This window comes from Triturus cristatus, chromosome 1_2 (assembly GCF_964204655.1).
Source record: "Triturus cristatus chromosome 1_2, aTriCri1.1, whole genome shotgun sequence".
Classification (NCBI taxonomy): domain Eukaryota; kingdom Metazoa; phylum Chordata; class Amphibia; order Caudata; family Salamandridae; genus Triturus; species Triturus cristatus.
The window spans coordinates 545,688,439-545,705,216 of NC_140580.1; the positions used below are offsets into that span (position 1 = coordinate 545,688,439).

At 41.5% G+C, this 16,778-nt stretch overlaps 1 long non-coding RNA gene across 1 annotated transcript in view; it reads left to right on the forward strand.

Annotated features, from left to right (window-relative positions):
- Positions 1-16,778, forward strand: part of LOC146867602 (uncharacterized) — a 356,358-nt gene that overhangs the window by 263,615 nt on the left and 75,965 nt on the right. Inside the window, exon 4 of the long non-coding RNA XR_014966110.1 lies at positions 10,599-10,665. This is a non-coding gene — a long non-coding RNA (uncharacterized LOC146867602). The remainder of the gene's footprint in view (positions 1-10,598; positions 10,666-16,778) is intronic.

The window sequence follows — 16,778 nt, forward strand, 5'->3', positions numbered from 1 at the left end:
ATGATTAATAATTTTCTTTAAAAAAAAATCCCAATTATTCGTTTTTGTGATAATTCCATGTATAAAAAAACAAGCTGCATCTCTTGCCTATCATTTTGGACACATTAACAAACAAGCCTAAGCGCATAAGCCCAACTTGAAACGTGTCACATTTTTGCGCCACTTTCATTTAAAAGGACGGTTATGCAAAATTCCACCCGTGTTTAACTGGGAAGGTGCTGGCTGAATGAACATTCCTATCAAACATTTACTTTCGCAAAAAATAGATAATTTCGTTTTTGGGGCCTTATTCATGTCTATTGACTGTGTTTTCTAATTTTACCCTTTAAGCATTTAACGGCAGTTTTGTATATGTGCACAATTGCTCATTCTATAAATTAAAGAGCAACATATAGCTATTTTAGTACATCACATGGTTCATTTCTGGATTTCTTTTCTAAGTTTCGACTAAACATTAATTAACCAACATTGTGCTTAACACACTAAAAACATCAGAAGACCCACACACACATATTGAGCTCATTTCAGACATAAACAGAAAGGGGGTCAAACAAACGATACAGCGTGCTTTAGCCATTTTTCATAAATAGCGCTGTCGCAATTTACTTACAGAAGTTGCACTAATGGGAAAACCACATAGACATTTAAACACACAGTTGACTTACAGATCAATACACATGACAGAAAGAAAGAACAGCTCACAGACTATAGTTGAACCAAACCATTTGCAAATACTAGTTGTAAGTCATATTTACAAGAAACGCTTCTCAATAGTGTTCCAAAAGACTGCATAAACAGACTGATGTATGTCCAAGAAGTAGTGAATGCGCTCAATTCACTAGCTTTGCCTAGCAGAACACCAAACAAAATCGTTCTGCATGTCTTTATTCATAAAACTGCGCAGAACGAAGGATCCTTGTTGTGTATTATGTCATATTTTAATTCCCTGGGGATACAAAATCACCAAGGAAGAAATATGTTTTTAAATCTAACCTATTTAGATATTTCCCGCTATCGGCTAATTTACTTCACTATGGTACCTTCCAAAAAACAACACATTTTTTTATGTGAGCTTACAAACAGGCATGCCAAAAACACTGCGGAAACCAAATGGAGAAATATCTCCTCATTACCTGCCTACACAAATTGCAATTTGCATATTCAAACCTATACACCAAAGTTCCAAAGCTACATTTCCAAATTTGCTAAGATCAGGCATCTTATAGCTCACTAATCTAGCTTCAAACTTCAAGGGGTTATCTGTACCAATACACTCGCAAATATACGAGACCCTTGACTATGGTAATTGCAATGACCAAATCAAAAACCAAGAAACCAACCCCTCGGCTTTGGTAATTGCGATAACCAAATTAAAAACCCAAAGAACCAAAGGACTGGGAGCGACCCATTTATACTTAATTCTTATTTTTACTAATCAAAATGTTACCCAAATTCTAACTGCCAAGTTCTACATGACTAAACGGTTTTTGTTAATACTCACGCCAAAAGGGTTCTCATGCAGGAGTGACATCATGTGTAGGATCAAAATCAGGAAGATCAGAAATATACTGGGCTGCATAAAAGAATCTCCAGAATCCCTGTGCACAGATTACCTTCTTGGTAGAGTCCTGTTCTGTCCTCCTCAGTAGATTTCAGTCTCCTGACAAGATCACTCCCACAAGAAGTGGACGGGCAGCTCGTGGGACCGGACTGACCTGGGGCGGTGGAGCCAACTCGCACAGGTCACAGAGAAGTCAAAGGAAGGCGCATGTGTTCTAGAGGCCTGTATTTGTTCTTAAAGTGTAGCCTATGTGAGGGCAACTATAAGATGGCCACCGCTCCAAGATGGAACCCGCGGAGCCAATGCATAACATCGTATACATAGTATATTTATCAATGAAATGTTATGCAAAGTACTTTTACATACCGTATTGGCCATTTGCGGTTCGCTAATACCGGAATAGACAGGGGTAGGGCCCTGCCTCCTACGCGGTCCCAAATTTCAAAGTACCACAGGATAACTGATCGACCAACAGTTCAAACAGGTGCCTGGCAACCTTCCCCACATTCCAGAACCTGGAAGCTGTGGCTGACATGAAGGTTCAGAACACCACATCTCCTCCCCCCTTCATCCCATAAGAAGATATAAACTGTTGCAAAGCAAGCAAAAAAAACTAAATACATTGAAGAATAAAATAGAACAAAGCATATTAAACACAAAACAATGCAAATGAAAGAGATTTAAGGAACACATTCCTGGAAGCGGAGGGGAATACGCTTTGAACGGCACGGACTAGAACACCCCTCTGAAGCTACAGGCACCTTTGGATCTAAACTTGTAGAAGTTACACCAGTGGCATCAGCAGAACCAACAGATGACAAGGTATGATATTTAGCCTCCCTGCCTAGATTCCAAATCCTATGATCACTTGTCTTTATGGCATTTTTAAAAACCTTTATCACCTGAAATGGCTGACCCCAAATTTTCCTAGGAGATTTAATCTTAACCCAGTCACCAACATTGATCACAGTGTTCTTCACCCCCTTTCTTTCATCATAGCGGACCTTCCTCTCACTCATTATATTCCTCTCTCTTTCTCTCCAGCCTTCTGAGCTACCCACCTTGTCATCCACCAACGCTCTCTTAACACATACCCAAGACGGAGTCACTTCCACATTCGTCATCCTTCCTTTAAACAAACAAAAAGGGACCACCCCAGTTGAAGAATGAGATGTGAATCGAAACTCCCGCACCTTTTTTCTCACCGCCAACTCCCAACTTTCACCACAGGAACTGGCTTGTTGCATAGCCTCCTTAAGTACTTTGATAATTCTTTCCACAGCACCATTAATTTGTGGATGGTACAGTGCAGCCTTCTTGTGCTTAATTCCCCTTGGTGTCAGAAAATCTTTCATGATTCCCAAGGTGAATTGAATGCCATTGTCAGACAAGAGTGTTAGTGGGAAACCTTCCCGTTCTAAAAGCTCTTCTAGAAATTCAATTACAACAGCAGACTCCACAGAATTCACCACTTCGATTTCGGGCCACCGAGAAAACAAGTCTATGCACAAAATGACATATGATCTTGAGATCTCATCTTCACCGGCCCCAAAATGTCTATTTAAATGTCAGTCCACGGACCAGCAGCCTGATCTCTAATGACCATGGGTTGTGTCCTACACTTGAGTATCTTGTCACAGCAAGCACACTCAGAACACTCCCGGACTAATCTTTCAACATAAACATCCATGGCGGGCCACCAGTACGCCTCCTGGATTCTTTCCCTGGTTTTGGCAATGCCCATGTGTGAGGCATGAGAATTTTTGACCAACTTTGCCCTTAGAGCAAGTGGCAGAATACGTTTACTACCATGCATGATAAGTTCATCCACCACGGCCAAATCCACCGTGACATGCCAAAACCCTGTGAGCACTTCTTAACAGTCTTTCTTCTCACACCAAACTCCTTTCACCATGGCAATGACTTTCTGTGAAACCTGATCACCCACAAGGTGTTCCTTCCATTCACTGTCGGAAATTATCCCTTCACTGATCAAACACACATTGAAATCTTCCTCTAAACCTTCCCCACCAAAGCACTCAACATCATCCTCCTTCTCATCACCTCCACACCCAAGTCTCGAAAGACAGTCTGCAAGAACATTGTTAGAGCCAGGCAAGTAGGGCAAGTCAAAATCAAACTCTTGCAGAGCTACCACCCCTTTTTGTATGTGGTAGGAAACAAAATATATGCCTTTCTTGGAGAAGACTTCCTTAAGAGGTTTGTGTCAGAAAGAATTTTGAACCTATTCCCCACAAACATTTTCTCAACTTGCGTATTGCCCAGAACACACCCAGAGCCTCTTTCTCTACTACTGAATAGTTACATTCAGCACCCCTCAATGGCCTGGATATGAACAGAACAGTTTTCTCCTCACCATCAACCTTTTGTAACAAGACAGCCCCCAGACCAGTCGAGCTGGCATCAGTCATAACATATGACATTTTCGCAGGGTCAAAACTACTCAGACAGGGTGCATCACGAAGATGTTTCTTGATGCAAACAAACTCCTAATCACAATCCCTGGACCACACAAATTCACTCCCTTTCTTTAACAAAGACCTTAAACATAAGGTCTTCCCTGCAAAATTTGGAACAAATTTGTGGTAAAATTCAGTCATACCCAGGAATTTCACCAACTCATCCTTGCTTGATGGTGAGCGTAGATTATGACTGGAATTCACAAGCGTAGCCTTAGGTTTGATACCTGCAGCTGACACAAAATGACCAAGGTACTCTATCTCCTTGACATTCAATTTACATTTGTCAGCCTTAAGGGGGAGACTTGTAAATGCGACAATATCTCAGCAGGATGTACTGAATTATTTACAAAGGTATGTACAAGACATTACAACGAACAGAAGAGAGGAAACTCAAAGTTATTTTTTCAAAAGCGCCAATTGGCGTCATATATTTGGTGGATCAAAAGAGCACAACAGGGTATAAAATACTCTGGCAACCCTAGTGATAAAGTGTACAAAGTGCTCGTGCTTAGTGAAACAACGGCGCTAGTGACAACGTGAAAAAACAACACCACAACAGCCGGCGCATGAAGGCAATATATACAGTACAGGGTCCATATAGCAATTTACTCGATAGTAAAATTGGTATTTTTCATTTTCAAATGGACCAGGTTTGTGTGCGCCAAGAACGTTTAGGCTGGTGGATAATGGTCAACGGCGTTTCGATCCTGTCAAAGTGAGGATCATCATCAGGACCTGGGTTGCTTAAATTGGGAGTGCTCGAAGTGGAAAGGGAACTTTGCGGGCAAGGCAACTGATGCAGGAGGAGGACCGAGGTGCAGCCCAAGGTTGAATGGAGCCGTAGTAAAGGATCTGGTCGCGCATTCAATTGGCGATCAACAGCAAACCAGGAGTAAATCCAGGGCGGAAGAGAATACCGCGGGGACTAGAGGAGCCAACTACGTGTGCAACCACTAGGTCGGTTAGGGAGACTGGCATCTTGCAACCTCTTTAACACAGACCTCAGCCTCGTATCATTTTGATCTAGATCAACACCAAAAATGAGTATGTCATCTTGGTACACCTTGACACACTGAAGACCTCCAAGAATGCCCTCCATCCGCCTCTGAAAAACGGAGGCAGCAGAAATGAGCCCAAAGGGCATTCTCAGAAATGTAAAGGTCCCAAATGATGTTACAAAGGCTGTGAGGTCTTGAGAGGAAGAGTGAAGCTTTATCTGGTGGTAAGCGGGGGTTAGGTCCAAGGACGAAAAATGCTCTGCTCCTTCAAGTGAGCACAACATCTCAGTTATTTTGGATAAAGGGTAGAGGTCAACAATAACTTTTCTATTAGGCTCTCTCAAGTCCACACAGAGCTGGGCTTCACCGTTGGCCTTACGGGCCATCACCACCGGAGAGACCCACTCTGTTGCCTCAACTTCTGAATGATATCCTTGGTCAGGAGCTTATCCAGTTCAGATTTCATGCTCTGTCTTACCAACAAAGGAACATTCCTACCTATGGAAACGTTTGGAATCACATTTTGCTTAATTTTTATACAATATACATCAATAAACAACCCAGGTAACTGGCAAAAACTACAGGGAAATCCTTGATCCAATCTTGAGTGAGATCATCGACTACTCTCACAGGCGGCAATTCTTTTAGACATGCAGGAGGATTTTCATTGGGGTCAAGAAAGACATGCAGATCCTTTTGGTGAAACCAACTTGAGTGCGTCACCTTTGATTGAGATATACATTTTCCCAGGGATGACCCTCCCTTTGAAGTCAATTGTGCCCCAAAAGTAACCTAATAATTCTATGGTAACCCAACCATACCCCTTTGGTCTGATGTCAGGTTTTAAAAGAGTGACTTTACCTAACAAATTGCACTCATAAATAATTTTTAGGAACAAGTGTAATCTTGGCACCAGAATCAAATAGCATTTTGACAGGGAAGTCATAAACCAAAACCAGTTCTTGAGGTCCATTGCAAGTATTTTCTGCAACTTGACAAATGATAACCTCTTCAACATCCTCCTCGAAAAGATCAACCTCTCTGACCTTCTTGTGATCTTTGCCTGCCCTACAGCACTTGTAGACGTGACCATTTCTCCCGGAAGGTTTGCATACAACTTTCCAGCCTGGACAATCCTTAAAATTGGCTATGTGCCCGGAGTCACTGCACGTGAAACATTTCCCTTGAAAGCTCTTGTGAGAGAACAGTTTTTTAGATAAACCAGTTTTGGCTTTAAAACACTTATCAACCACTACTTTAACCTTAAAGTTGTCTTTCTTCTCACTTGAAGAGTCCTTCTTTATAATGTCAACACATGCCTTCGAATGTTCATGACTCCTGGCAATGGTTATGACTTCTTGAAGAGTGGGATTGTCTGTTTGCCATAAAGCATCTCTCGTTTTATCTTGCACACATCCTAACATAAATTGATTCCTCAAGCGCTCTTCCAAGGTGGAGCCAAAGTTATGGGTAGAGGCCAATTCTCTCCAAAACTCTCTGTTAATGGGTCCAAATTTGTCGTTCTCTCCCACCTTCCCAGCTGCCCAGCGCAGGTTGTGCCGATCCATCTGTGTAAAAGATGGTTTGATAATCATTAAATGGGTTCACAAACAGGGTATTTGGAATTTCTTGCACACAGTTTAGGAATTCCTGTTTCTTAATATCAGATTGCTTTCAAACTGACTGTACATATCTGTCTCACTGCTAATTTCACCCAGCGCACATGCAAGGCTGTGGCACTTCGGTGTCTCAAATCAGTAGCGACCTCTAATGGTGGGACAGACGGAATTATAATCATTCTCAAGCCTTAGGCAATGATAGGCATTTGCAATGATATGAGAACTTTTTCTTTTGCACTGAAGCGTTCCTCTGCTACAGAATATAAATGTGAAATTTATATTATTTCTGCAGTCTGGCCTTCATCTATATGAACCCAGTCTAACTAGGAATTATTCTAATCACCAGTTGTGTATTTGTTGCCCTATTTTTCATAAATGTGCAGTTGCAATTATGTATTTCTGCAAGTCTCTAAAAATTTTTATTGGTTTCTGTATTTCAGTCGATGCTTGTGAATGTGAGCATGATTAACCTGTGTAATGGGTTTGACCTCTCCACAAAGTGTGGGAGATATCTTCATCTGCAATTCAGAAATCCGATTTATGCTGGTATAATGTTTTGAGTGTGCCTGGTTGCTAACAATTTCCAACATTTCTCCAGTAACTCAGTGGCGGATGGTGACTAGCGGTATGCATGAAAGTGGCTGTCGATGGAGTGAATTGTCTCTAATCAATAATTCAAAATAAACAAAAACGGTACCACTAGAAGACAAGAAAGACACATTTTCCTTTCTTTCCTGTCTTCTAGTGACAGCGTTTTTGTTTCTTTTGCTTTATTGACTAGCAGCTCAAAGGATTAAAGTAGGAGGCAGAATGGCCCCCGAAGAAAACAAACAATGGTGCATGGCAGCATCCAAAGCAAACACTCTTAACTTACATGCTGCAGTCAGTCTGGACATGATGAACTGCTGACCTGCTGCCTGACCTGCACACACAGTGATCAACTGACGACTCTCTCTGGGGCAGTGCTCCCATTTTAACTCCCTCTCTGCTTGCACAGTGTTGTCAGCTGTGCAGCGCAAAGGTAATTAACACGCTGCCAGAGAGCGAAAGAGAGAGAGAGAGAGAGAGAGAGAGAGAGAGAGAGACTGCCACAGGCAAATAGCCAATCACGGTGTGGCTTCAACACAAAGCCACGGGGTGATTGGTCAACCTGTGCAATTCTCCTGCCCCTGCGTTGCCGCTTAAGCCCAGGCAATGCGAGTATAGGCTAAACCTTTAAAACCAATCCTGACTCTGCTTTCATACTGTTTAAAACAGTAAACAGCATGGAAGCAGCACTAAGATTGGCTTGGTCAGGCAAATCCTATGCTCCACCGGATTACTGGGCAGCTACATCTGTGTTCTCCCCATCTCTTATTACAGAGTGGATTTGAGAGGCTTCCAGTGTGCATGTCGGGCTGGACATACCAAATTATCCGTTCAACCAGACATGTGCACTTCAGATGAATTGACCATGTTCAATGCAGTCTCTCTTCTACCAGCATTGGCCCCGCCCTGAAATATACCATCTGACCCGGCAAAACAGAAAGAGCACCGCGGTCAGGGCACTGGAAACAGAATAAACAAGTGAGTTTTTAGTATTACAAATATATGTTGCATGGCTCATAGCAAGGAACAGGGCAACGCCCTTTTGCCCCAATGTACAAATCGGCACTGGAACTCTGGTGAGAGTTAATTCCCTTTACTGGATACGTTATATCTTGGGGAACTCACATTTAAATAGCATATTTTGGATTTTCTAAAATCCTGTTTGTAACCTGCCAATGTATGCATTGTCACTATTCCGTATGTGTGTTGAAGATGAAAAGTTTTGGAAAGAAATGGGGCCCCTGTTCCTAGGATGAACTTACCCTGACAGGTAATTACAACTATGGGGAAAGAGACACCCGGGCACGGTGAATTTGGCATAAAGCAGGCACATCAATTCCAGACATTCATCATGATAGCATTGCTCTGAAAAACAATTACACCTAATATTGTATATACTTCATTTATTTTTTTACTTTTTTAAAATAAAAATATGTAATCTTTGTTTTAACTTACAAAAATATATATCCAAATATTAACAATATTTTTTTGAAAAACACACAGAATGTATTTATCTTTTTGTTTCAATTGATACACATTTTCTTTACATTCTGGAAATCACTTTTAAAAAACTCACAGTTGTCATATTTCTCTATTCATTGTTACTATCAAAAACATTTACAATACTTTTATGATCATATAATCAATGTTTGAAACCATTCACCAAATTAATATGAGGAGACTGGCAGCTTGTTGACAAATGATCCTACAATCAATGTTTAAAACCATCCATCATTATAATGATATGAGGAGACTGGCGGCTTGTTGACAAACTACGCATGTTTCGGCTTAGGCCTTCGTCAGGACTCCGTCACAGTGGTTACTGGAGGGCATGTACAGAAATGGACAGCCCTGGATGTCTGTTATGTAGAGACTCTTTCGGCTGCTACCTTGTTTTTGCTTTTCGACTTTAATTTTCCTTTCAAAGATGAGTGGCTCTTTTCGACTTCTTTCCTGTGTTGACAGGTTGTCTATATAAATGGCAATATCCAGACCGCTATCAAAGAATGATCAAGCTGATCCCACAGACTAGAATTAAAAGTACAAAGTACTTAATACACGTTTGTCATGATAGGCAAACTATCCTTAGTTATGTGGATGCGGGTTTGGATCTATATGTTTTGCCAAACTGATATATGCCTATATAAGACCTCGTCGGCATTATCCAATAGGTGAAGCTCATCGACCGATACGGACGAACTTGTGGAGGAGCAGTATTAGACTGAGTGCACCTTTGTATTTCAACCACTTCCCTAACTAATTGCATATATCAGTTCGGCAAAACATATAGATCCAAACCCGCGTCCACATAACTAAGGATCGTTTCCCTATCCTGACCCACGTGTATTAAGTACTTTGTACTTTTAATTCTAGTCAGTGGGATCAGCTTGATCATTCTTTGACAGCGGTCTGGATATTGCCGTTTATATAGACATCCTGTCAACACAGGAAAGAAGTCGAAAAGAGCCACTCATCTTTGAAAGGAAAATTAAAGTCAAAAACCAAAAACAAGGTAGCAGCCAAAAGTTTCTCTACATAACAGACATCCAGGGCTGTCCATTTCTGGACATGCCCTCCAGTAACCACTGTGACGGAGTCCTGACGACGGCCTATGCCAAAACGCACGTAGTTTGTCAACAAGCCGCCAGTCTCCTCATATCATTATTATGATGGATGGTTTTAAACATTGACTGTATGATCATTTGTTAACAAGCTGCTTTCCCCTCATATTAATAATTTGATGGATGGTTTCAAACATTGATTATATTATCATAAAAGTATTGTAAATGTTTTTGATGGTAACAATGAATAGAGAAATATGACAACTGTGCGTTTTTGAAAAGTGATTTCCAGAATGTAAAGAAAATGTGTATCAATTGAAACAAAAAGATAAATACATTCAGTGTGTTTTTCAAAAAAATATTGTTACTATTTGGATATATATTTTTGTAAGTTAAAAAAATATTATATATTTTTATTAAAACAAAGTGAAAAAATAAATGAAGTATATACAATATTAGGTGTAATTGGTTTTCAGAGTAATGCTATCCTGATGAATGTCTGGAATTGATGTGCCTGCTTTATGCCAAATTCACCGTGCCCAGGTGTTTTTTTCCCCATAAGTGTGTGTTGAAGATGTTAATCTACTTTATCGTCTCTAATATATATGTTGTTTATATGAATCTCCTGTAGATGTGGGCTTAAATGCGACAACTGACACACGGCCTTGATTAAACAGAAAACATTTATTTCTTCAATGCACAAGGGAAATTAAAGGGAAAAACAGTGTCTGAGTTCCAGAACATATAATAAATGTCTCTGATATAGCCCTGTGTCCTTCTTCTTGTAGCAGCTAATCTCCTCTTCAGGCTGAGACCATCTCTTACCGATGAAAACTCTCGGAATGAAAGTACCAGGTTAGTCTTATATACGTAGAGCAACAAAAAAAAGCAATCCATGTCTTCTTTCTTAAGCCCCTTCTACTTTTCTTTATCTTCTTTTTTTTCTATGTGCTATGTGTATTTCTTTCTTCCAAGATCTCTTGATGTTTTAGTCTTTCTTTTTTTGTCCACAGGCTTTAGGATTCGCAGGCTCTCTCTTCCCGACAGCTTCTCCTGACTCATTTTCTTCCTAAGAGGTCCAACACTTCACCTTCCTACACAGGACTTTGAAGCCCTAATCTGCAGACACCCACCTGGCCTGCCAACAGTCTTCCTGAACTGTTGCAGGTCAGCACACTTGTAGGTAGGGGATTTGTCTACTCTTCAGTTCCAGGGCTCCTTTACTTCCTCTCCACTAAGGTTTTCTTACCCTCTCTGCATTTGGAGATTCACTAGTCTCCTGTTGTATCTGGACATGACCTAAACTCCAACAGCCTCATAGCTTCAAACAGTGTTGAACACCTCCATGGTGTCACTGTTCCTGTTGGCGTCATGCTTCCCGATGGCATCACAGTCCTCAATTCTGTTAAGGTTACTGCTAAGGTCAGCATTCCATGCTCCTCTTATCTTTTGCAGTGAACTTTTGCCATTTAGGTAAAAGAGACACATGTCCTGCTATAGTACTAAGAACTATTTCAGTCATGGTGTCAATATTGTTTATCAGTTTCATACATAGTACAACAGCAGACAAGACAGCATGCTTCTCTTTTACTTGTTTTAGAACCTGTAATAACACTGTTATTGAGGAAATGCCATTTATTTTATTTTTATGAAAGTTTTATATAGTGCAAACATGACCCTCGCGGGTATCAAAGTGCTTTCTCAAATGCTCAAGGAGCAGAGACATGTAGAAACAAAATGTCATAATCAAGCATAGTAAAGGAATAGGCAAATCTCCAGGTGAGGGCGGTGTCACCTCAATGGTTTTTTTTGGTGGTCAAGTATTTTATTGTAGTTAGAAGATAAGGAATATGATCAATACATGCAAAAATGTATACATAGTGCACATGTCAGTATAATGAAACCATATAACAGTAATCACGACTGGAGAAGTATCAAAGAGAGTACTCATATCAATGCGAAATGGGTGGGGCAGAGCTGTCATATGAGTGCAACCGGGTACAATTCGACAGGAGGTAAATTACTTTTTGGGGCATCAAATAATAGCTAAAGTCCTAAAATATGAAGCTATAAAAGGTATTGTGACAAATGCAGCCCAAAGTCAGCCGTGCATTACAATACTACCATGTGCGGCAAAATATGCATTGCCTAATAATCTTAATGCTAAGACAGATAGAACAAAAAAAACAATAGCATAGCAAGCGTGCAGTAGTCATTTTTGACATTAAAGAATCATGGTATACTTGTAGAGAGGAGTTCCAAGGGACTAGGGCAGGAATTTGTTCATAAATAGTAGTTTGACTTCTTTCTTGAAAGATGTAATTGAAGGATCTAGTCTGATTTCAGGGAGGAGGGAGTTTCAAATTCTCGGGGCAATGCCAGAAAAGCCTCTGTTTTAAGTTTTCTTCTTGAAGAATCTCTGTGGTTTCAGCAGTAAGGTGCTTGAGCTTCTAGAGGATCTGGAGCCACCTGAAATGTCAAGCTTCTGAGCGAGGTAGCTGGGGGTGTTCAGTTGTAGAGCTTTGTGGGCCATTCATGCAATTGTTAGTTGAATTCTTGCTTCGCAGGGGAGCCAATAGAGTGATTTCAAATCGGGGGTAATTTGGTTATTTCTTTTTGATCCTGTGAGGAGCCTGGCAGCAGAGAAAAGGGAGGTCCTTAATGGAGCAGTTTTAGATCTAGGCAAGCTGAAGAGGGCAACACTTCAATAATCCAACCTGGGAATCAGTAGGGCTTGGACAGCAAACTTGAAGTTGTTGCTGGGGAGGAAGGATTTTGATTTCCTTAAGATGTTCCTTTGGAGGTTTGCTCCTTTAGTAGCAGCACTAATGTGCTTCTGCTAGTTAAGGTTCTTGTTGACTGTTAATTTCAATGATGTTACTGAATCAATAACTTGTGGTAGGCAGTTGAAGGGTGCTTGAGGCTTCATCTATTCATTAATGATGGGTGACTATTTGGGTGGAGCAATTAGGAGGAATACAGTTTTGAGAGTGCTACGTTTGAGGTGGTTGGATGACAGCCAATGTAGTTTTTTTTTAGTGTTAAGTTGAGTGCTTTGATGTCTTCAGTAGAGGAGATTTTCAGGTATAATTGGATGTCATTGGCATACATGTGATAGTGGATGCTCGAAGAACTCAGAATTTCTGTTAGGGGCTCCAGGAACAGGTTAAAGAGGGTGGGTGGGAGGAAAGAACCCTGTGGGATCCCTAATATGACTAAAGCTGTCATCGGCAGGGACTAATTGACCATTACTTTTTGAGTTCTGTTCTAGAGAAATTAGGTGAACCAGTGTAGGACGGATCCTGAAAGTCCCATCTTGTGTTCCAAAAAGTCATGCTTAACCGTATCGAATGTTGAAGATAGGTGCAGGAGGATTAGAAGCCATGATTCTTACTTATCCAATATACTTTTAGCACATCGTCCAATATATGTGTAAGGACCAAATTGGTGCTTTGCCCTGGGCGAAAACCAGATTGGAATTGGTCAAGAAGATGGAATTGCTCAATGTGGTTGCAGAGTTGGACCTGTACACATTTTTCAAGGAGCTTCATCAGAGTTGGAATGTTGTAGATGAGGCGGACGTTATTCAAGTCAGTCTGGTCTGCCATTGTTTTTTTTAGGATGAGGTAACATGCCCAGACTTTAAGCAAACCAGGATTGTGCCTTGGATTAGAGAGGCATTACCGATCCTGGTCCAATGTGGGAGCATGTGCTATAGTGTATTGGGTTATAAATATGCTTCTCTTTGGCTGGACTTTGCTGTGGATTTTGCACTATTGTCATTAAGAGGACCACATTCATTATCTGTTGTTTTTCCTGAGGTGTCATGTGAGGATAAACTATCTCTAATTGATTGGTCTTTCTAACTACCCAGAATTACATTTTGTTTTGTTCAGCTGGGCAGCACCCTGTTACTGTATTTATAATCTGTTGATTGTGCATAAGTAGGTGTTTGGCAGTGCCTTTGATTTTAGGGTCACAGCTATTTATACAAACTGTCTCAACTGTTGGTTTATCAGTATTACCTCTGTCAACATTTTCCTCCTCTCTCCTATGGTTAATCAACCCCCTATTTGGGTGAGCTGTGTAAGTAGCAATTGCAGGTCCTACAATTTCTGGCAATGTTGTAGGTTCCAAATGTACTGTCTGTGTGACATGCAGTAGCTTCTCTTAAAACAAGGTAATTTATTCTATGTATCTTAATGCCACTTCAATAAATTCGTATAGATGATAATGCTGGAGGATCAATTATAGAATGTATTGTGAATAGCCATGCTGAATCTCCTATTTCAATCCATAAATAGTGGTATATATATCTCGGGACAGTTCCGACCCTATTGTAGCTTTGCTCTCTGATAGTGAAATTCCCTTGCTGTCAAATGGGCATTGAGGGCAGTATATAAGTTTTATGGAATAAGTACTTGTTGTATTTATTCCTTCTGTTTCTTCTACAATTGTTTACAAATACTCAGAAACAGTACTGGTGACTTGGGCAGATCTTTTGTAATGGTTAATTGCTTGACAAACCTCAGTCAGACACGGGGACACCTTTCCCAGTACTGAGAAAGACTGTGAAATACCTCTGGATGTCTCTGGATACATTTGTGTGGATTACTTACTTTTAGGGTTCTTGGCCATCGGGGATTGAGCCCACACTAGGCGCCATGCCTGCTTCCCACCAAATTATTGGGTTCAGTTCCTGAGCCCCAAAAGCCACTGCACTGCCACTTTTTTGTGGCTAAACACCGTCTTGTAAATAAGGCCCCTTTACACGCATCACTTAGCGTGAAAGGAGCATGCAGTGGGTGTTTCTGTGGGGATTCCACCGCAACACCCACTGGTTTTGATGCTGCCCCAGATTTACAAGGAGGTGTAAATCTAAGGCAGTGACACAAACTACTGCCATGCAAGAACGAGCATTAGAATGGCGATAAGAGGGGGAAATACTTAAATTTCTCCTCGTTTTTAGGTCTCGCGAGCCAAAGGCTCGAAGAGACATTTTATATCTGGGCATTTCAAAGTGCTGCCGTGGCCTAAAGCTACAGTGCACGTGAACGTGCACGCGCGCAGCGCCATGTGTCTTTCCTCCGTAGCGATCGTAATCACGATCACTTTCACTTTCGCGGGCTCCTCTGTTGCTGGTTTGTCATTTTTAGCGAGCCATGCGTGCTTTCAGTTTCACAATTGCCGCAGCGGCCGCCACACAATTTCCCTGGTTTTGGGATGGCACCCGGTTGTGATTCCATATTGAATTGAACAACAGTGTTTGTTTAATTTCCTTTTACTTTCACTGTTTTGTTACTGCTCAGGTGCAATTGTTATGCCTGCTGAGCTTCGCAGTGTAGAGTGAAATGGCGGCCGAAGCATCGCATTCAGACAGCACTACGCAGCACGGATTCATAGGGCCATCTTAGTCCTGCTTGGGAAGGGGTATTTCTGGACCAGCTCATCTGCCCATAAGAGAGCCATGGAGCGTTGGGCATTACAACGCCAACACTCACCGCTCCCTGGCATGCACCCGTGATTAGCCGCGATGTGACTGTTACTTAATTCAAGCATCCACTTCTGTGTGCAGAGTGAAATGGCACGAGACAGAACGGCCTGCCCTGCGCTGCGCTGCATACAGTGGTAGCGCCCGCCTCCCCAGTAGTCATGTGAACGGTGTGTGTGCAGCCAGCTAGACCGGCGCCGTTGCTTCTGGAAAGCCTACGTGTGACACAGCAATGCTTGCTGCCTGCCTCTGCACAGCATATCTCATTGCATGCGCGGGTACTGGATATCTGTATGCAGCGCCAGGCAATTATTCCCTGGGCAGATGATAATGTGTCTTCTGCATGCACAGCCAGCCCTAGATTGTGTTCATGCCTTAATTTCATCTATAGGCAGTATATGGAGGAGCAATGCGTGCAGAAAGGCAGGAAAACGTGGTGATGCTTCATAAAAAAAAAACACGCTGCTCTAAATGAAAGTTTCAACCGGAGCAACTGCAGGCATTAAGCACCAGGCACTCTCGAGCGTTGCAGCTATTGTTGCAACAATGGATGATGGGGGTAGGCTACCCAGCCTTTGTCCCATACAACATTTATTATTGGCGACTTGGCAATTAGTGAGGGGTATATGTTAGGTCTATGGGTGACTTTTATTCTTCTTTCAATGTATAAACACATTTGCCGTCTTAGTGCAAGATCAACGTCCTGTGACCATGTCTGGTTCTCTATTCCCATTCATTCTTCAGTGATCGTTGTGACTACCATCATGTATTGGTCCCGTTAATTTGGCTTATGGTAACACCGGTTATTTGCTGTGCTTAGAAACGACAGAAAAGCGTGTAAAGTACTGTAGGAAAACATTTTCTGGTTTAATCCGGCGAATGCAGTGGCTGAAATCTTGACATAAATTGCCCCTGGTCCTCTCCCAACCAAAGCTTGTTCCGGTTCCCCAAAAACAATACATATCAAAAGGACACGTGTGCTTCTTAAAGCGCCTCTCAGATGGTACGCACTATGAGTCTCAATCAGATTTTAATCACAACCTATCTGTTCTGAATTCTCTGTTCATCCTCTCCTACCGACCAGAGAGCGCCATGAAGCATTCCAAGTTCGTAATGGTCTGCTTAGAGGAGGAGCACGTGGGAGCACATGAACTCATTTTTGTAATTCTTTACGTGAGTATAATATTAGAGAATGTGTGCGTGCTTCTGTTTTTTCAGTGTGGAATTTCTCTTTGCTTGGCTACCGGAGGTTCTACTTTTTAAACTATTAAACTAAACTACTACTATATACTTCTTTTTATTTTATTAAAATGACCATCTCCTCGGTTACTCCTGTGCCCACTCTCTATTGCTCCTCTCTCTCCTAGTCTTCACTCGTCCACCCTTTCATCCATTGGTCCCTTCCTCCGTTTGCTGGCTTTTATTTAAATATTTTTAAAAAGGAGGTTGTTTTACATTTTTTCAGGTTTAACTGGTG